At 43.9% G+C, this 22,694-nt stretch overlaps 1 protein-coding gene and 1 non-coding gene across 3 annotated transcripts in view; one reads left to right on the forward strand and one right to left on the reverse strand.

Moving 5' to 3' along the window:
* The window catches only part of fstl4 (follistatin-like 4), a 132,843-nt gene that overhangs the window by 66,326 nt on the left and 43,823 nt on the right, over window positions 1-22,694 (forward strand). The window lies entirely within an intron of this gene.
* On the reverse strand, window positions 13,574-13,646 carry trnar-ccu (transfer RNA arginine (anticodon CCU)). Its single transcript has one exon. It is a non-coding gene; the product is annotated as a tRNA-Arg (tRNA).

Here is a 22,694-nt window from a genome sequence, read left to right on the forward strand (position 1 = left end):
GATGTCTGTGTTATACTCATAAAATCCACCACAAATCACTGCCGTGCACTGTGGCCTCCATGCTCCAGGGGGCGACCACGTTTCCTTGGGAGATGTCTGCCACCATAAGCCGCTTTTATGTGCAAGCAGCATTTGACCCTGTCAAGCTGCCAGCCGGTGCGGGCTGCTTCTTACAGGGTCGTCGCTAAACTGGAGATCCTGACAGACAAACGGATGACAGGATGGCGCGTGTTCAAGAGTGAAAAGACAGTCATATGGGACATCGCACTCCTTCTCAGTCTGACTTCGCATGACTCGATTTGGAATCACAAAGGGCAAAAAAAAGGTGGATCTATCACAAAGCTTTTGTAATAATTGTCATACACCACTGCATTGGCTGGTCTTAGGATACGTTATACAGTACAGTGGGGTTAGAAATCATAGCTTGGTTTGACATTTCTGAATCACATTTACTGAAAGTGGTTATAAATGGACTTAAGGCTTTAGAAATGCAAAGAAATCTCACACAATTGTTGACAACAGAATAGTAAGGGGCTGCAAAATATCGATACAAATCATCTTACATGCAGAGAATGTCTCAGAATGTCTCCCAAACATTCATGACTGACAAGTCAATAAAATCTCTCTGAGATACCAGTTTGGCCTGTGTCCCACACAGTCACCCTCATTAAGTTAATTATTCCCCATAGAGTAACTATATTAAATTATTTGCTGTTTGAAATAGATGTCTTGTCCCAGATAGCAATACCCCCTTTTGCACCATTGGTATCATTCACAATAAACATCACACTCTCTCAGAGAATGTGCACATTCACGGATGCCACAAAGAAACTGCCTAGCATGTGATTTCCTGTAAAATGCATACATGCACAGACAGGTTAATGCACAGACAATATTTCTCGTGGATGTTACTGGTCTGTTTACACAAAAACATATTGAGTTATGCCATCCTTGATCTAGTACAAACAAATTCCTTTGATTTCCTGGTTTGGATCTGAAGGTCTTTCTCAAAACATGTGTTTCCAAGGGATTATTCCAGCTAGAACGGAAGTCAGTGGAACACTTTCTCTTGTTATCTTCGCATAAACAACCCTGCTTGGGGAGACCATCAAGCACCTTCATTTTCCCATAAGATGTTTCCCTCTCTCTCTCTCTCTCTCTCTCTCTCTCGCTCTCTCTCTCTCATTTTTTAAAATTCACGCATCAGTGGGAAAACAGAGCTCTTTGAAAGCCATTGTTGTATGTTTCATTATGAAACCAGAACAATGAGCTTCAACTATTTGTGGCAGTGTTTCGGGAGAAGCCCAAAAGCTTATTAAGATTTAAGGAATGAGAATTCTACCAGTTACAGAGCCCTGAAGACAAAAAAAGGATAGAGCCGGTATCACTCTTAGTCAGCTGCAACGCAAAGCATTTCATCAGAGCTCAATTAGACCCCGAACGTATGAGGCTAAAACACATCTACAAACAGATGGCCCAAGTGTTCCGCGTCTAACTGAACATAAAAAGCCATGTTATGTCTCACACTGAACACTAGAGAAATTTTGTGCTTCAAGTCATTCCACCTGCTCAGAAAGGACAAGCTAGGAGTTGATTCCAGAAGCCTAGGGAACACAATCTGATCCCCACCAAAACATCGTTGAACACCTTGCCAGAATCCAGAGATCCTGAATGTAAGCAACATCACCCCTGGGGATCGTATGGTACAAGCACGGGGAGTTTAAAAGATAAACAATAGCTATCGTGTGCATCCACATGAATGCTATCCCTGGGATTATGTCGTACACCTGGTGCCAGAACAAGTTCCTCTTTCTTTCTTGGAAAGGTCCAAATCGAAGACAAGAGACCTACGTTACAAGCAGCAGCTATACTATACTAACCTGTTAAAAATGAAAAATCCACATCGATACATCACTGACAGTACGGAAACTCTTATAACAGCGGTCGGTCACTCCGCTTTAGAAATCCTCCCATTTGGTTTGTATGCTGCTCCATATCTCGTTACGGAGCCCCTACATTTTATTTTTACTTCTCCTTGCTTTGTTTCCTTAAAACAGCCGTATCGCCAGCATTAGGGCAGATTTTCCTAAGCGATTCACAGTCAGGAACATCCCACGCTTTACCTGAGAAGCAAACGCTGGGCCTTATATAGGAAAGCGCTAGCTGACAAATGGCCTGTTAACTTTTCCGCAGTGTTGTAATCTAAGTTGGGAGTGCATCCTCATTATGGACCTTGCACCCTTGCAGTAGATCACTGCTAAACAGATGGCAAATCCCTGACTAGCTGTTTTACATCCTTTAGAACCATTTTCATTCACTGTGTGTCATCCACATCGTTACTACAATAGGATTTCAGGCACCTGGTATCAACCCAGCTCATTGTCACAGGTTACCATGCCAACAGGGACATCCAAGCTGGGGTTGGGGGGGGGGGGGGTATGTGATCTGCCATATGAAGTGGAACAACTTGAACTAGTTTAGCCTGGGACAGCTACACTATGATCGGACGGATAGGGAGTTCAGCATTTGGACAAGATCCTGTTCATGCAGGAAGCCCTTTAAATAGCAATGACCAGGAGAAGAGAGTTTGCTGGTCTTGGGTGCAAAAGAGCTGATGGTTTCTCCCTGGTTCTCTTCTTGCAGTGTTTAATGCCACGGATATCCCACTGTAATCTTTACGCCTGATCCACGATTGTTCTTTCTTGCCTTGTTAGTAAAATTCCGTTTTCCCAGCCTGCTTTTACAGTCCTCCAAGTTGACCGTGTTTCCTGTGTTGTCCTGATTGAATCTATTATACGTTTTTTTCAACCGCACTTCAAAGCCAAAATACGCCCGCCCTGACTGCACTGGGAGCACTTTAGTTTGTTTTTGTTCGGGCCTTGGGCGAAGCAATTTTTCACAGACATAGCGCTAATTGTTGTGGTACAGAATTTGTCGCCTCAGCCTCTGCCTGATCCATTCGCCTGGGTCTAAAGGTCTCGCACTCGCTGCAGGTTTGGAATCACAAACGTATGTAAATCATACGGCAGAGCAAGAGATTAGAAACGCAGAACCTGTTGAAATGGCCATCGTCACAACTTCAACCCTCTATTCGCATTCTCTTAAGTGTTTTTTAGAGCAGTTCTGTGCTAATATATTACTTTCATGGTTTAGTTTGGTGAAAGCTTTTGGCAAAAGCCAAAGAACAAAGGAAAATTTCAGATTGACAAATTAATTAATTTTCTCCAGCCAGTTCATTATGCCCATCTAACTAATGGTTGTGTAGCAATATAGCAATCACAGTTGTCCCTAGGTGAAATCTGGACTGTCAGTTCAATGTCTGGCAGCTGGGGGAACGGAATTAACACTTAAGGATGCAGTTGTGTTTCTGTTTAGCTACGACAATGGTTACCATAGGACCATTATGACATCAGCAACCAAGAGATGGAGATCCCATATCGCAGTTCTTAAGACCAACATTAGGGGGCGCCACTCCTTTCACACCGGCTACATTTTAAACTTACAGCTGGTAAATAGATCTGCAAGGGATCGCTGTTATTTTCTGAGTATAACACTGGTGCCTAGTATTTCAGTTTACTTTAAGAAAGCTTTAATAGGACAGACAAGGAATGGCTGTACATAGTATATTTCATTAGAAAATTCAGTTGACTGAGGTTGTACCGTAGTCATATGAATATGGTAAGTAGTAAGACAAGAGATGAAATGGAGAGCATAAGTCCAGAGCTTGAAGTGTCATATAGATCATGGTGAAGAATATGAGCAGGTATATTTAGAAAACACCTGGTTTAAAGCCGTATTCCAGGGAAGAATGTTACAAATAAAATAAAATAGAATGCCTTTTCTTGTCCTGATTGTGAATGTCTAGAGTATCTGTGATTTATGTACTGATCTGCGAAACTCTTAACCTCGCTGCTGACCTTGAAGGAGAAACGCACAGCGTCACAATCGCTAATCCGCTGTCCTTCCTTAACACGAGTTAATTTCCATCTCGGAACAGCAGTGATGAAGAGCGAGATTTGTAAACACGGCGCAATTACAAAGACGTTTTACAAAGCAGCAAAGCTTGTAAACTGTTGTCGCTGCATGGTAAAGTAATTTAATGAAAGAACTTAAATGCACATAAAACGGAACTGCACCTTTTGGCACAAAACACGCAGATACAAATGGAAATTTATATATAATTTCTTAATGCATATACCTCTGAAGGTGAAAGATAAACAACTTTAACGTTCAAGTAATAGTCTCCCGAGGCTTGGAATCTGAAAAGTACCACAGTAAGTGCCCTTTAAGTGTAACTGCAGACACCTACTGGTTGGGAAGAAAAACCTTGGGGATTTCAAAGTGCAAAGCCGATGAGCTTTTTCGTGTTTTATTACCGCTCATTAACATCTAAGATGCACGCGGGAGCGCGGAACGCGGGTGACCTCGTTCGATCTTCCGCGCGCCGTGCGCGCGCGCTGCACATTCGCGCGTAACTTTTGCAGCTCAGCCTCCACGGAGTCGTGATTTCACAGCCTAATCACGTCGTGAAGGGCTTACTTATTAATGCAGAAGTGCTCCGTGAACTGCTGCATTAGAGAGGTCCGCTTTTAATCCCCCAGTAATGTAGAAAGGGACACGTCAGGTTAAAGAGGCGAACCGGCAAATTCTAGGCTCCTAACCTAAAGTTAAACATCTGAAAGGAAAGTTAATCATTTAGCCTTTTTTTATTTTTGGTAATGCAGATCTACAGCTCTCTCCTAAGTGGCAATTATTTGGTGTGATGATTGGCTAACCTAACACCTATTTAACGTGGAAGATGAAAAAGTAATCATTTGGGTCATAATTATAATAACCATATCAAATATATTTGTTCTCAGTTTGTCTCCCTCTTCTCTCTTTCAATTAAGGGAAATACAGTATCCGCTCAAAAAAATAAATAAATAAATAACGAAACTGGCGAAAAATAGTGAATTTCACGAGGGGTGGTTAGTACTTTTTTTGCAGTTAAATCACGCATTAAATACTCTACACTGAATTCATCAATCAAATATGCGAGCGTACAGCGGAAACGGGTCGAAACGAGGGGTCGTTTGTAAGGTAGCCAGTATTGAAGTCTCTTTGATAATTGCTTTTAAAGAAAATTCCACTTTCCTGCGCAGGAAACCCCAGTGGAGCAGCGCTGTGACTGTTGTGAAGGAGTCACAATGACATACAGTACCCCCCCCCCCCCCCCCCCCCGTTTATAGCACACGGAAGAAATGGACCAGCTACTCCCTGGGTGGGTGGGTGTAACTGATCGTCTCCCTCCTGTGTCTCGAGAGTGCTCCCTTTCTTGTGCCTAACCTTAACCCCCCCCCCCCCCCCCCCCCCCGGTGCAATAAAACAGAATGAATGCAGGATCCAGCACACTAACTAGACTGACGATCCCGGAGGTACAATCCAAACCGGCCTTCGGTGAGTCAATGATAATCCTGCTGCTCGCGAGTCATCGCGTCTCTCGGGTGAGGTTAAGGAGATGGCCCTAGTGCGACTCGCCTGATGGTGCCGGTGTAAGGCGGAGAACATCGGTGCGTATCGGGTCAGCCTAGTGATGGATTTATTTTAAAAGAGAAGAAAAGCTTTTGTAAAAGTGAGGCAGTATGTCACTCTGGGTCCAGGCACTGAGATTGCTGTGCTCTGGGGCCCCAGAGGTGCATGGATACCCTGGCAGAATCGGGGCCCCTGAATATGAAATTATGAGAGGGGCCCCTCAACCCTGGCAAACTGTCTACTGAGGGGGGACCCATATTTCTTTAGACAGTGACCAATCCAGCAGGAGGGGCAAAGTGACATTTTGATTTGGGTGCTTAAAATTTTTGGCTAAACCCCTGGCTGTAGTCAATCTCAGCATCTATTAAAGATCTGGGTTCAACTTATTATTTTTTTATACTAGTCATATTTAAATTGGAGAAATGTGGGACTTGCTGCACACTGTCTGAATGGTTAATTACTTTAGCAGGTGTATAGCAGTGAAATAAGATTGATGTTGCGGGGGTGTGCGATTAATTGAGAGCCATTATCAATAACTGCATAAAGTCATCCCTTAGATCTCCGTGATTTAATTAAGGAAGACACAAGGATCAACAATGTTAATTACAGATTTACAAGCAAGTGAGGGCGTCAGAAATAAATGTCAACAGCTGGTAAGCCTCATTTATAACTGATTCCGAATCACACCGCAGAATAATTTTATTACCGCCGTGTTCCAGGTGTAAATGATCAGTATGAAACGTTTCACATCTCATTACCAAGTGATATATTTTATGAGTCTAATGAGAAATCTTTTAAAATAGACGCAAAGTCGAAGTAATTAGACGGATGTAGGAATGGAAAGCCGGTTCAGTTTTAGCTTCGCGGTATCCGTGTGTGTTCTCCGTTTATATTCCCCTCTTCTTACGTCCCCGTAATGTTCCGCCACGTGCTTAATGCACACGCTTAATCAAACAGCTAGAATGGCGCAGTGCACCAAATTACGCTGGTGTTTAATTCCAATTAAACTCATAGCTTAAACAAACTCATTTCCTACACCAATTACTTCTGAGAAGGTTGAGATGGTAACCTTTAAACAACCTTTTCGCCGCACAAATACTAATGCTAATCTTCGATTTACAAATCTATTCAGTAGTCTAGGCATGACAGGTTGTAATGGGATGACGAGGTCGTCCCGAATCAATGGGTTTTTGCCATCTGATTGCCGCTAAGCATTATTTACTTCGACAATTATAATATTGTGGCGCTGATGTCATAATGGTACCATGGTAACCATTGTATTACCTAAACACAAATGGAGATTTTAAACTAGACTGAATGTCTACGTGTAAATCTAAAGCAAGGCCACAGGAAGCTGAGCTGGCTTATCTAGAATTAAGACCTTAAAAAGTCATTTTTTTTCTGGTTCTGTTTAAGTGAAGCTTTAAAGCTTTCAGTTTGATTGCTGTCAAGCTCAGTTCATACATCTGGGTAGATATTGTTGCATAGTAATGTCAGGGGGAGGAGCTTAAACAAGAACTGTGAGAACTTCCACAGCATCACGTACGGGCTGGGTCACGTGACCAGAACCCTGCTGGTGGGAACCAGAGCCCTGCTGTCTGTTTCGTCCCGTATTTGTGCCTCGAGTTGTGCATTTCGATGAGTCCCTGTGCCGACTGGCTTCCTTTTGATCTTGGCCAAAAGGTAGAATTCTTTCACATGGCGCTTTGCAATGACTACAGAGGTGGATAGCTCAGGTCCAGAAAGTATAAATCCAGACCAAGATTTTGTTTAAACCATTCAGTTGAGTCCTCTGTGACTGTGACTCGTTATACCCAGTTGGTTGGTTTGGAACAAAATCCTGGTCTGGATTTTTACTTTCTGGAGCTGAACTATCCATTTCTGCTCTACCGTCACTATAAATGCAGATGCTCGTGTGTGGAAAAATGATCACAAGACCATCTAGCTGGTCCAAAACCAGTGTCAGCAACTGCAGCTGTACACCGGTACCTATAGCCCCTCCAGTTACTACGTAGTCGTGATTTATTTAGCATGAGCAGGAAGTTGCAAAAATGATTTCCTGAACATCTAAGGAGCTGTGCAAGGTCAGGAACGTGGAGCCTCTAAGGTGAATAAGGAGAGGTCAGTCGGCCGTATCAGCCCAAGGGCATGGATGCTATCTCCGAAAATGGGAGGGACACTCCAGTAAACACAGTTTACACCTGTGGCCCGTGTGCACAGTCCTGGAACGTCTGTCTGGACAGAGGAAAATGGCAAAATATGAAACGATCTGGTTTTTGTAGATATGGGGACACCTGTGATGCATCTCCGTCATGAGAGGGAGATGCATCAGCGATCAAAGGCACCGTGCGAAATGGGATGATGGTGGATGATGATCGCCATGGCGATGAAAAGTTGTGTGTGTTTTCTGCCGCGTTACTTATCCCAAAGTTTTCCCTGTCTGGAACATGGAAAGGTCTCTGGAGCCTTCAGTCAGGTTACGTCCTTCATTCAGCAGCGCAATATGGACGTGCATACAAGGGCGTGTCTATCTGAGACACATGCAGGAGAATCACCCACAGCAGTTTCCTTAGGCTGGGAAGCACCTTCCTGGATTTAGGGACCAATAGCATACACTGGAATTCCAAGTCGTCAGGTAGTTAATCCCAAGGACACCTTGTATCTAGTCATGTGGACTAAGTGATAAAGACACAAGGACAGTAGAGGTAACAGGAAAGATCACACAGTCATATAGTGGTTCCTGTTGCATACGAAACAAACAACATAACCTATGTATAGCAACGAGTGTCACAGAGTAAGAGAACAGTTGTCTATAGCTTGTTTTCTCTGACAGTTGTGGTAGATCCATGTGACACAGGGATGTAGAAGATTGGATTGTCGGCAGCATAAAAGAAATCATAGAGGAAAACACTGGATTTAGGAATGGCTTCCATTGTGCCGAGAAAATAGGTTCTGGGTATGTGTGGGTTATTCTGTAGCCAAGAGAGAACAAAGAAAGCAACAAAGTATAGAGTCAATAACAAGGCATGAATATCCTCGTCACCTGACTCAGGCCTTTGCAACCATTGTGTGACTGTTGAAATAAGAGAACAACAGAAGTCATAGGTTAACATTCTGTACAGGAAAGTTACGAGGTCGGTGGTCTGAATGTACCCCTGTACCAGAAAATTGTTTGTAACTGAAGTTAATGGACCAGTTGTTTTGTGTAACAAACACGACACAGAGTAATCAGAAGCTGTAATTAACCTTTGCGAGCAGGTGGATGAATGGCTATGTAAAGCCAGTGAACCTCAGGCCTCATTTGGCTTGATTTTTGGTTTTTGCTTTAATTCCAAGGGTAGTTGCCAATTAATTTTCCCAGTAATTACGAGCAAAGTGAGGTGATGGCATAATTTCCTTTGCAGTGATTATATCGGGTAATATTAATGCAAGTAATTACCTCGCTGGCCAAAGTTTCTTTTCTTTGAATTTAATTGGGTTTGACCAGAGGGAAATCTGGGAAAAGCTAGTCTGTCTGCTCTTACGATATTAAATAGGACAGTGATGATAATGCTTGTTATCACTATAAAGCCAGCTGCTGTACAACAGACAGAGGTTGAAGCTTTGACATTTGCAGCATCAGGGAAATAGGGTTCAGATCATGAAATTCTGAGGTTTGACTGGCACTGCATAGTTTTTTTGGTTGCAATGAGGAAACTTTTGATCAGTTAATTTGATATGATAAATAGTGGGTGCATGGTTTCGTGGCAAATATTTCAGTGCTGATTCAAATGTGACTCAAACGTGATTCAAGTGTGACTCAAGTGTGACTCAACCATGACTCGTGTGTGACTCAAAAATGACTCAAATACTAGTCAAGTGTGATTCTGTTTTCATATATTTTGTACAAAGTGGTTAAGCGATAGCCACACTCTTATGCCTGCATAAAGAGTCATATTTTAACGTATAATGAAGGGTTTTCTTTTTGTAGATGTAATGTTGCAATACATACAAAGGAGCTTTTGATTACTTTTCACTGAAGGTTTTTGCTAGCGTAACAAAATGTGTTTCCACAAAATAAAATAAATACACTTCTAAAATTCTGCTGGGGCCACCTTCTTTTCTATTACCTTCCCCGAAGCCTCAATTACCGGGAACGGCCAGCCGTGTGTTTGTGTCGGGAATTTTAATTTACCCACTGAAACTACAAATTACTTTTCTTAACATACCGGTTCATAACTTGATTTACTGAGGCCACCAGAGCTGCGGAGGCATAGATGCCTGTTCCTGTGTCGATAAATCTGAATCTGAGAATTCAGAAAGTCGGAATATCGCATCATGGGTTAAAGTGGTACCTATATCAGTCATGCAAGCCTGCACATTGTGACGTAACATCTGCATTTGTTTTAGCGTTAGATGACAAGCTTTGATAATAAGCCAAATTGCAAGTGTTGTGTTTGTGTTTTGTTCATTTGTTTTGATCTTTTCACTAAAAACGTGCTGAATTACTTGACCATGCAGGGATCCCTAGATCAAAAATATTAAGATCTGAAATGCTTTTACTTTATTTCCGATACGTTGTTGAGTTCCTTTAGGTTTTAGTGCTACTCTCAGGGAAGAGGTGCACGTTGTCAGCATATGGTTGCTATAGTCTTTGAAGCATCCTTTAGAGTGAAGCCTATCCATACTTCCATTTTGCAGAGGTACTGAGAAGTGGCCCGGTGATCCATTACTCTCCAAATGACTGAGGTACCTCTACAGCATCAAAAGAAAGAGAGGAATCAGACAGTGGGTTGCCTGTCTCTTTCCAGGTCATGGGTTTAGGAGAGCGCGTGATGAGTATTTCTAGAGTATGACCCATGGACGGGGTTTTCATCGAGAAGATGCAGTTGCCGCTCACCGATACTGAGCCCGCTTGGTGGGAACAGTGTATCTGAGAGACCGTAACCGGTGGCGAGTATGTTCTGATCTCACGTAGTTGTTTTGTTTGTTTGTCAGCAGAAATTGAAATTTCAGGTCCAGAAAGTAAAAATCCAGAACGGGATTTTGTTTCGACCAACCAGCTGAGCACTCTGTGAGCGGCAACTTTATGCTCAGCTGGTTGGTTGCAACAAAATCCCGGTCTGGATTTTTACTTTCTGGATCTGAAATTTCCACCTCTGTCAGATAACTACCAGCTGGTGCGTTATTGTGCCTGTTTCAGAATGCTGACACTAGCTGTCATTCCCTTGACTTTACAGAAGTATCTCAGATGGAACATGGCATATGTAGCTGTTGCAATGGTTTATATTTGTAGTAGAACGAACAGCCAGTTTTAGGTCAGTGTCCTGACAACACTGTAATTCTCAAAGGTTCAAAACAGCGTATTAAACTATCATGTGTGTCATGTTAAATTAACTGATTTGGCTGTTTTTTTTCCCTACAGCAAAGTGATATCTGAGGGATGAATCGTATGAATCAGTCTGAACTGACATCAAGAAGAATTCATGCGAGTGTTATATGAGAACAGGGACATCAGATTGATTTTAAGAAATTGTGTAATTCAAACTAAATGTTCGTCGCGGCACTTGCAGCTCTGCATCAGTGTCAGGCATCAAGTAATTTCTAAAAGATAGTCTTTGAAGTTGAAGCGTCATTACTTGTCATTAACTGTAGGGGGCGTAGCGGTTAAGAAATAGCACAGATGGTATAAGGTGGAAATCTGAAGATTCTTACTTTGTATCGTGTCTTTGAGAAGGTCAACCTGAACTCATTAGATACCAAGTTCTATAAAGGGGTTAAAGGTGCCTAACCGTTATGTGAAACAAAATGGACAATATTTTGTTTTGACAGAATATTAATGTTTGAGATAGTGACCTCAGATCCAGTGACCTCTTATCTGATTGCGGGGGGCTGAATCTCTATACCAAAATGCAAAGGTTGTACTTGTGGTCTTGGCATGGCCTGCTTTGCTAACTTGCCTTCCAAGAACGCACTTGAGGTGCAATGAATCATGGGATTGGTGTTGTTCCGCGAGGATGAAACCGATCTATCTTGATATTTGTGGTGGCGCAAGAGCAACATCCGGGGATTTTTACAGTCCTCTGTACTTCTGTTCTTGAGTATTGGAGCTGGTCTTCGGCGATGGAAGATGATGTAAATCGGGTACGCGAGAACACAAATGCGGTCAAGTACGCATACTGAGAAACAACCCTGGTGTCCAAAAACCAGTCAAGCCATTAGGCAAAAGGGCAGTCACGTAGGACGCCATCTTCTGCAAGCAAGCATTTTTAAGCCAGTGAGTCAGTCCCCAGCAAGCTTCAGGCACTGAATCTCATCTAGCATGTCACATGGGTTTGGACCATTACCGCTTACACCACCCTGAAGATCAGCACAGTTTGTTTTTTCATGCATTTCTGTTCTGTTTTTTTGGACCAGAATCGCATATATGCTGCAGCAGATCCCAGCCTAATTCCTGCGCCGCAGAGATAATGAAACAAGCGATACGCAATACGTGCACCCCCCAGCCCGAGGCCGCCTCGTGCCTCCGACATTAACGAGTGAAATAAAAATGGCACGCCGTACAATGGCAGGCAACAATTAAAACCAAGATTGATCGCGGACCGCTGAACAAAGTGGGATTGAAGCCTGTTTGCTTCAGTTGTAAATTAAAGCAAGCAAGCATGACAAGAGGCAGGATTCCAAATGCATCAGCAGGTGCACAGACATCTGGGAAATTCTCCCCGGGTCAAGACGAGGCTCCCCGCGATGTGAATTATTTACCGGTGGGTAGATTTCTCTGCCAGGAGACTGCTGTGAAGTGTGTGTGTTTTGGGGATCGGGTCAGAACAAATATCACCACAGGATAGTAAAACCTGAAACCGACATTGTGCAGAGGTATCCGCAAGAAAAATACTTTTTAAATCTGTACTTTTTCTTTATTGTTTTCATATTTTTTTTTATTTGATAATTTGAGCCAGAGGTTGTTGATTACATTAACCGAGAAGGTACAGTACCAGAAAGTCCTAAAGGAATATAGTTACGCCACCTAACATGGATGCACACACCTGTGCTTCATGGGGAATTTAAAATATTCACTATATTTAGAGTTACATTTATTATGCAGTGAAGTGACTGTTTTCTGGCAGCGATGCAACTCCTACATACAGCTTGGTAACGCAACTGCAACGGTGCACACTGCATCCCGCAACAGCTGCCATGACACTTTAAGCAACAGGAATCCAGCTCAGCTCTCTACAGTGCAGGAATTGCGCTGGGGTCTGTCGCAGCATATATGCGAGTTTGCTTCAAATCAACATGTGAAAATAAACAAACATAAATATATCATAAAACAAACAGGTGGGATATATGTATGTAAAATGGAAATACATAACACCACATTGAACACTTTTCGTTTCAAGCAGAACATTTGAACATAGAAACTGTAATTAAACACAACGTATCGTTAATAGGACTGGATACAGTCGCAGGTAATTGAATCCTTTGTAATTTTCAAAAGGCTGTTCTTATGCTAATTCCTTTGAAGTTGTTTCAGTGGAGTTTTTGTGTAATTGTCTTTGATTCTATCCTGGCACAAGCTTTTCAGGAACAACCGGCTCCACGTTCGGCAGCGATTGTCCACTCCATGCGTCCTGTCCGACAAGGTCACGCCGTTCTGAAAGTTCTGCTACTTTTTTCAGCTTCGGGCCCCTAATGCTCATAATCACTCACTGCAGCGGGCGAGGGGATCGTCCGCTAGGTCTCGCTCCCGAGCGATTCGTATGCCGTTACCTCGGGTACGAAACACTGCTCCAGACACTGCAGGTTAAATCTCAGAAGTATATACAGATTCAGGCAAGTCTTGATAAGGAATTTATTCATCTCATTGGAAGTGACGCTCTTTTAGATTCTTATATGACTGCCTTAATAATAGAATCATAATCATACTCTATTGGCCAAGTGCATAGCATTTATTAGGAATTTGTCTTTGCAGTATTGATGCATACAGACATGAACAACATGGAACATAAATTAAGAAAAATAATATAAAATACATTTCAGTTATACTGCAGATCAGCACTGATTACAGTCAGCAAAGAAGTCACACCCCAGATGGGACTCGAACCCACAATCCCTGGCTTAGGAGGCCAGTGCCTTATCCATTAGGCCACTGGGGCTACATGTCAATACAGAGGTATAACGTGGGATTTACAAGACATGTATTCCTTAATATTTAGTTTGGATTTATTCACACACACCCCTTCCCCCCCATCACATAAATTATTGAATTGCATTGCACTCCCGAATATCAAACTGTCTCCTGCGCCATTGGCTGTGTGTTTCAGATTCTCAGATGCAGTACTGGGAACGAGCATAACCATGGAGGGAGACTGAATCCAGTTCAATTAGGCCTCTCTGCACGTGGATGTGACCCTTAGTAGCAGGATACTTTGTAGTCTCGTGTGAAACGACAGCGTGATCAGAGGAGATGATTGTAGAGAAGACGTGTGTGATAAGCAGCCTAATGAGTGTGGACACCTCTGCGCTTCTGAAACGCGGTCGCCGTGGTCTGCAGCTGAATTAACCGAAGCCTTCGAAATGCGGCTGGAGACGCAGAGCGGGGACGAACGGCAGCAAAAGCGCGGCATGGCAAAGATTAATTCGTCTCAACTCATATTGCATCATCGAGAGCACGTTCGTTAATTGAAAAGGCATCAAACTTTGCATGAGTCGTGCAGCAATTCCAAAAAAACCTACCGGACTTTGTTAATGTTGCATTAATCGGCGTTTGGCTAAATGGACTTTTGTTTCGCGGGTTTCAAAACCAAACCACATCTACGCCTAGAACTTAAGGGAACGAGGCCTGCTTCCTGCCTGAGAGCGATGTCACGCTCTGGAACGTGACTGGACACTTTCCACGACGCAGTCAGACGCGCTGTCGCTCTCACCTCGCTCGCGAGGCGCATGAAAATCACGTCGGTCGAAAATAAATAAAGCGTCGAAACTAAATGAAATAACCACTGGGCTTTGGGGACGATTCTGGTATGAAAATAGAGTGACTTTGAGCCACAGAATGAGGGGGGGGTGGGGGAGCTGCCTCACTTTCCCTGTAGGCTTGAAGCCATCATCAATTGGCTGACCATTTGACAGGATGGTTTATAACTGAATATAACTGAAATATCGCGACCTTGTGACAATCTTCCTGAAATACAAACCAGTTAAATATCATGATATTTCCCGCTTACAGTCTCACTAATGTTCCATAATACATACATTGTGCATGCATTCATGAATTATTTATTGTATAATTATTCATTTGTACCTGTTTTACCTGCTACGTGAGAATGGGAGGAGCAGCAGAATCATGTTTTATGTGGTAATTACAATGTCTTTTACATATCTAGTTCCCTAAAGACTAATTATGGGATGTTCAGGGGACCCAAGAGAAGGATTGCAGCAGTTGAGTCAGTGTTCACGTTATGCTACAGTGTGATCGTGGTTTCTGTGCAGCACGTGAAATACTTCTGTTCTTTGGGTTAGGAGTTTAACTTCTGGGGTTCTGCGAATTGGCCTGATTAACTATAAATCTGTCCATCCATCAATCTGTCTTCCGATCTCCAGTTCAGGGTCCCAATCCGATCCTCTGGGACCCATGGACAGTCCAGGTGTTTGCTCCCTCCCAAGTCCCTGCCACACAGTACAGTTTTGCTCCATCTTGAGGTCTTGAGGACCATGTTGGGAAACAGTGGTACATTGAGATCTTGTGACCCTGTACTGGATGGATGGATGGATGGATGGGTTTGTGGTTAGTCAGGCCGATTTGCAAAAAAACACGGACTGTCTGCAGGTCGCCAAGGAACGGATTGAGAAGATCTGCCTTATACCACGTGAAACAAATGTAACCGTTACCGAAAACTGAGAGATCGTGTTTTTGGTTTCTTCTGAATTTAGGAAATTAAGTAAGTTATGGAAGTGGAAATAATGCATTCAAAAGGATTCACACCATGTATTGAATGTAACAAGGAAAGGAAATCTCTGCTGGAGGAAGCAACTTCTTTCGGTTCGTCTTTATCACCATCTTCAATCTTCCGGTGTTACTGTGAGGGGAAATTAAAAGCATTCCTCAGGATGTTTAATTAGGGCCTTGCCGATGCACTCCACTCATCCGCTGTTCTCAGATCAGTCACCCGAACAAGCCAGACAGCTACGGAGTCACAGGCTCCCAGCTCTGGGTGGAAATGCAGCCATGAGTCCGGGTTTGGCTTTGTGTGCTTCAAAGGGGCCCGTTTCTCTCATTATTATTGGTGGAAACCTCTAAACCAAATATCACATTGACTGATGAGATTGTTTGCTTTTTGTTATTGCCGTTTGTACTGTTGTTTCATTCTTCGGGAATAATAAATAATCTTCATTGCGGTGGACTGGCATGTGTGCAGCGGGCTCCACTACCATTCTTTACTGGATGGGTGGATGGATGGATGGATGGAAGGAAGGACAGACAGAGAATAAATCTGGTATTATGGAATCTACTACCCCCCCCACACAGCTGCTGTCTAAAAATGAAGACTTGAAGACTCAAAATCATTCTAAAGCTCAGGTCTGATACGCTAATGCCCAGTACAGCGCATCGCATTTTCGACGGAAAGAGAGAAATCGGCAAACGTCAAGTCTAATTCAATAAAGCATTTCCTGCGGCAGCCTTGTCTAGGTGGCGGTGCGGGCAAGCCCCCGAGCGACCAGCCCGCTGTCAGCATGCGCCGGTGCGGTCAGCCTGCATTATTTGGTACGAGAACAGCTCATTTTAAAATCGCCCTTGAAGGCTGTGCTTCAGGGTATTGGTTTCATGGGTCAATATCTCATGCCACGGTAACAGTGGGAAACAGGCCATCATTGGCAGCTGTAGTGGCTAATAACGGCCCCAGTGATGGCGCCAACCATATTACCGGGGGGGGGGGGGGGCTGGCGGGGAGAGAGAGGGTAAGTATCCAATCATTTTTGAAGGTGAAAGAAAAATATGAAAGAATAGCCTGGTGGAATTGTACTGTTTCAGAAAAACAGAAATCAGACCTTGCAGTGGGGCCGATTTTAATCACAATGTGACCGCTGAATGGACAAGTACCAGAGGTGGGGATTTCAGGTCCAGAGAGTACAAATCCAGACCAGGGTTTTGTTTCAACCACCCAGCTGAAAAGAGTCACAGTTACTGTGATTACAGATTACTCAGCTGGTTGGTTGCAACAAAATCTTGGTCTGCATTTGTACTCTCTGGACCTGAAATCTCCTCCGCTGACAAGTACCAGACAGGGGGCATGAAAGGGGGGGGGAGGGCAGGAACGCACAGGGGCGAACCAGACAAAAATGGGCGGGGCCTCATGACTGATCATGATGCAACTATTGGCTGACATCTTCAAGAGGGCGGGGTTTACCACCAATTAGACCATGCATTTGTTTAAGCCCCCCCCAGACCAAAACCAGTGACTATACATTGGAGAGGGCAGGGGGCGCTAGACACAATTAACCGGTTTGTAAGTGGTTCTAGACCCCATTTTTTGTATTTGAAAGAAATAATCAGCCCAACTAAGGGTCAAATCCTAGAATCAGCCTGAACCCACCCCTGGTGGAGTCTCCTGTCAAAGAACGAGCAAAGGGCAGATGTGTGGGACGAAGCTAATGTGCACTTTCTCTGGGGCCGTCCCTGACTATGGCGCTAATTAGCATTAGCGTGAGTAGTACTAGTGCCTGAAGGTACACAGCTGTGACCCGTCTCTCTTTCAGCTGGAGTCATGTGACTCTCGGCACACCAGAGAACACTGAAACAAATTGGGGGGGGGGGGGGGGGGGGGGGTAGCGAAATGTGACAAATATAAATAATAAATCAACAAAAACCAGGAAGAAACAATCACCAGTACATTGTTAACTCAATAACCAGTGAATAATTTAAAACGAATACATTTGCATTTCATTTTTTTTTTCCATTTGTTAATTAGCTTATTCCTTTGCAGTTATTTTGCAGTTATTTTGCACTCACTCCCCACCTTTCACTGAGCGGACACAAATCTGTCAATCCCGCAGTGCGGTGGGCGTAACCGCGAGCTGTGTGCGTCTCTGATTGGTCCGAGTGTGTCACCTGACAGCCCTGAAGCACCAGAGGGTCACACCTTCCTTCTCTATCTCCCCGAAGAAGCGCTTCAGGCTTCTCAAGTTTCACTCGGGAGCCAGAATTTATGACTTATTACTTGCATGGAATTCAATTGCTGATGATGAACAGTGTTGTGTTGTGTGGGATACATATCAAGCGAATGCTTATTGTTTGTTTTCTGCAGACGATTCCTTAAGAAAAGCCCAGCCTTGACATCGCGCTTCAAAGCAAGAAAACAAGGACAATCTATAACATGGATTTGTCCTGCTTTTAGTGATTTTTAGAGAGACTGATAACAGTGCTACTTTTTTTAATAATCTCCTATAAGACGCTTCTATCGATTTGCTACCGCTAAAATGAGCTTGTTTCCAGATAGTTCCAGGCCTTCGACTTAATTGCGAAACGCTGTACGTATAATACACCGTGACATTTCACACTACCTGCCGGCATGTTCTCACCTGGTAACGATGTGTGAAGACCGCATTCTTGATCATCGATCGTAATTATCTTAAGTGGAATGACGCGGTTTTTAATGAGCGATCGCCGGGTAACGGCGGACTGCAAGCCTTTCTGATTTTACAGAAACAATTTGGCGGCGATTGCATCTAAGATGATTATCTCCCCTGATAGCTCTTCACTGGACAGGCAAGCGACCTTATTTGGACAGCTGAATTGCCTCTGGTATTATTGCCTGTCACATCGTCTGATCGTTAAAATCCTAGCATCACGTCGTATCTATCAGGTGTCTAATCTCTCTCTGTCTTTACATCCCTTGAAGTTGTTCCATTTGACAAAAAGAAATGTTAATGAGACGTTTAACGCGTCCATTGAAGTACAAACACTTTGCCGGTCTCGCCACTAGTCAATACAGCAAATATCCAGTGGGGAATATGTAGTTACACGTAACGGCAAATGAAATCACAAATGTAATTGTAATCTGTTACAGTCAATGAGACAAAAATGTGATTAAGATTACAGTTACTAATCAAAATGTGGGCGTTTACAAAGGAGTTGCGTCCGAATATATTCTTTTTGGGAAAAAAGCTTGCATGTAGAATATAACATACATTTTGTTGCTTTGCATCTTCTCGCCATGCAGAAATACCATATTTTTGCATATTTTCAGGCAACATGGGCCAGCAAAGCTGTTGGGACTCTGCAATTTTATTGCCCAGTTTAAAACATATGTTAGAAAAGTAATCAAATGTAATAAGTTACATTACTTTGATGAAGGAATCAATATAGTTGCATTACTTATTGCATTTTTAACAAGGTTACTACTGTAGTAATTTGTATCCCATTACATTTCAGGAGTAACCTTCCCAATACTGAAAAAATGAAATATCAAGTTTCTTTTCTGTTCGTTACTGGCGATTGGTCGGTTTGGGATTCTGTACTCGAGCATTGGGGAGGGGGCCTTGTGTCCAGAACCTGGGGACAGCACACGGGCCTAGGTGTCATTTTAGGGGAAATGTTGCATTATGGGATGCTGGGAGGAGTTGTAAGCTGCACTCCATATTAAAGGCCAAGAGAAAACTGAGTTTTGTATGGGATTACCTTATGGTTGCGGTCCAAGGCGTTCAGGGATACGGTATTAGTCTCGTATCTGCGTAAGCGTATAGGCTAGGGCCCAGTTGGACGGTTCAGTAATGGCGGCCTGTGAGAGAATGTGGGGTGAATCGGGGTGAACACGCTTGCAAGGTCACACTTCCAGACAAGCACCTAACAGTTGCCATCTGTGAGGAGCGCACCGGCGCCCCCTAGAGGCAATGGAGCCAGCTAGCAGAGCAGCCACCCAGGTTACAGAGACCCTCCCCCCCCCCCTCCCCCCCACCATGTCTGTCCTGTGTTTAGAGCTCAGTGGACAGCCTCAGGAAGCAGGGAGATTATTGTGGCTCACATTGCAGGTGTGTGTGTGTGTGTGTGTGTGTGTGGGGGGGGGTTATTGATGCTGAAAATGTCATCACCGCCGGCATGTTCAATGGCTTTCTTCTATTATTGTGGACCACTGTATGTTTTGGGGTTACCAAGGGGTTCCAAAGTCAGTGGATGACAAGGCCCTGGAGTATATTTGCATTTTATTAATTTAGCTGTCGTACCTGTTTTTGAGAGCAGGGTCAGTCAGTCCCTGGAACAATGTAGGGGTGATGATTAAGGGCCTTGCTTTAGGGTCCAATGGTGCTGACGCGGGAATTTGAACTGGTGATCTTCTGATCATAGGTGCAGTATTCTAACCAAATGGGCCACACAGCACCCTTAGTAGGAGAGAATCATTGCTTTGGTAAATCGAGCTCTGTTCATTTTCTCCTCCGAGACCAGTCCAATCAGTCAGTGGTGTCATTTACAGTCTGCCTCAGAGATGGAAAGTTCAGCCCCAGAAAGTAAAAGTCCAGACCAAGATCTTGTTTCATCCAATCAGTTGAGTACAAAGGGTGACGGTTGAAACAAAATCCCGGTCTGGATTTTGTCTTTTTGGATCTGAATTATCCACCTCTGCTCTGTGTAATTCTCTGTCCCCATACAGCATGACCAGTAGCATCTAACCGGCGAACTCTAGCCTCGAAGGTGCTTGGAAACTTGTTTCTTACCTTCAAGAGACACAGAACAAGCTTAATTCAGACAAGTTTTGTGCATTTTGCATCACCGTCGTTCAGGATTAATACATAAGAATAATTCTCCACAGCCATTCTAAATTGCAAGCTTTCTTCAATGTGATCCGAACCTCATTCCATGGTTACTAGCATTGACCCGGAGTTTCCGCGGGAGCAAAGACCTCCGCTGCTTCTCTTCTGTCACGCTGGTTCTCCTCTGGCTACTTCCTTTCATTCACCTGGCCATTAGCCACGGAGCGCTAACCAGCTGCTAAACGACTGGGGCAGCCGACGGCGCCGCTCAGCCCATAAGGCGTCACAGAGGCGGACGCCAAGCGGAACCTCCAGGTCGGGATGCCAGACGTGAGGCTACAAGCCCAGTGAGACATTGCCGCTAAGCGTGAGGACATCAGATGGACTTACTTTGATTTTTCATATAATGCAACCCCGTTCGGAATAAACAGTTAGAGGGAACGGATGGGTGGAAACGAGTAAAATGTAGATCGGTGGTGATCTTTCTTTTACTTCAATGGCAGCACTGGAAACTCTTGACAATCTTTCTACCAGCTACCAGATGGAGCCACCAGTGATGCTTCTATTGGAGCTTCCACAAGTTCTGGGCACAAGTTGGCTACCGTGCTCTGACTCTTCGATCCAACTCATCCCAAACTACCTGTATAGGGTTTAGGTGGGTGGAGGGGATTGTGGGGGGGCCAGGTGATCTGCCACAGCACTGCGTCTCTTTCCTTATGCTTACATGACCTCATGGCGCGCTTAGGGACGGCATTTGTAGATGCCAACCTATCTGCAGTGAAGACAAGGTGATGGAAAACTTTCACATTTCGGTAAAAATCGTGATCCATCAAAAAAATCGTGATCCCCCCCCCCCCCCCCCCCGCATTCATTTATAACCCAGAAATTAAAGCAGGGAGGCTAAAGAGGGGGGCATTTTTTTTTTTTATGTGTATCCGGGAGAGATGGCGTCAATCCAATACCCACTATCAGTAGTGTCAGGTTGGGATTAAGAAACCGATTCCAGATTCCGATCAGAGGCAGACGTGGTATGAAAATCAGAAAAATGCTTGTAGCCTTAGTGCGACGGATGTGAGGGTCACGTGACGTAAGCGTGTCAGGGCTCTCGTGTTCTCCGTGTGTGCGGAAGACAGTTACTGTACTTTACACTGTAGGAAGAGAAAAGGCAAACTGCAGAGTACATCAGTGACATCAGGCCAGCGCTGACTACAGTCTCAACACGGTAAAATGGTTACAAACCAGATATTTTCAGAATCGTTTAGGTTTCATCTGTTTTACTTCTTTTCGGCTAGAAGCGGTTAGTCGTGGATGTAGAGTGATGTTGCTATGATTGATTTCTTATTTATCATATTTCATTTGGCACAATTTACGCAAGAAGAAATATGTCTGTTTCATTTTTGCAAAAGTTGTTACTGAACGAAACAAAGAATCTGAACCGTAAGTCACGTTGCCATGGATTCCTTACCGCCGCATAACGAGGCAGCTTTCGTTTGATCAGCGGGGCCCTTAAACTTCCCTATTCTTAGCAAACCCAAACAATGGCGCCGTGACACCAAATGCAGTTTGAGTGCTAATCGAAACATATTGATACAAATATCTCATTTCATGCTTAGCATTTGATAAAGAGGAAAAAGATAGAATAGGATTTTAATATTAGTACTGGGACTGGACCAGAAAAAATATTGTGCCATCTCACACACACACACACACACACGCACACACACACACACACACACACACACACACACACACACACATACATACACTACCTGAGGGCTCCATTTTGATTTTCCCGTAAAAAAAAAAAATAGCAGTAATATTTTTGATAGCTGGGCCACTCACCCAATCAAAAGCATCTCCTAGGAATCAAAGCAATTTGCCGCACGCTAATAGGAAAAGGTTAGGAGGTGGTGGGAAGCAAAAACAAGCACTGGAGAAATGGCACAGGAAAAGAGAGGAGAGGGAGGGAAAAGAGTGAATGAATATAAATAAATAAGCTGGCTCGCTGTAATGTAGTGCCGATGCTTAAGTAAAAGCGACACCGCGCATGAGATGTCTGAGGGTGTCGTGTCGATGAAGGAGCGACTGGGAGATATCTGGCATTTCGCAGTCATCACATGCTGCACAAGAACACGGTTTAACAACGAAGCAAAAACATCACTGTAAAGTGTCTTCTGTCGGCCTAGAAGAGCGTGTGTAAGTGTAAGATTACCAATTACTTATTTTCACTTCCATGGGAGACGTTGGGGTTTGTCTCCTGCCAAGTTGACCCCCCCAGAGTAGCTACACCATATTTGAGAAGTCACAAGGGGGGGGGGGGGGGGGGGGGCGATCCGTGAAATCTTGAAAGACATTGCGACAACCGAGCCCACAAGTGCCTGGTGCCCTGGAAGTCATCGGAAAACTTTTCACAAGGACCTCGCCCTGGTCAGATGCTCTAAGTCACTTTCACCTCTGTTATT

This window comes from Brienomyrus brachyistius, chromosome 24 (genome assembly GCF_023856365.1).
Source record: "Brienomyrus brachyistius isolate T26 chromosome 24, BBRACH_0.4, whole genome shotgun sequence".
Taxonomy (NCBI): domain Eukaryota; kingdom Metazoa; phylum Chordata; class Actinopteri; order Osteoglossiformes; family Mormyridae; genus Brienomyrus; species Brienomyrus brachyistius.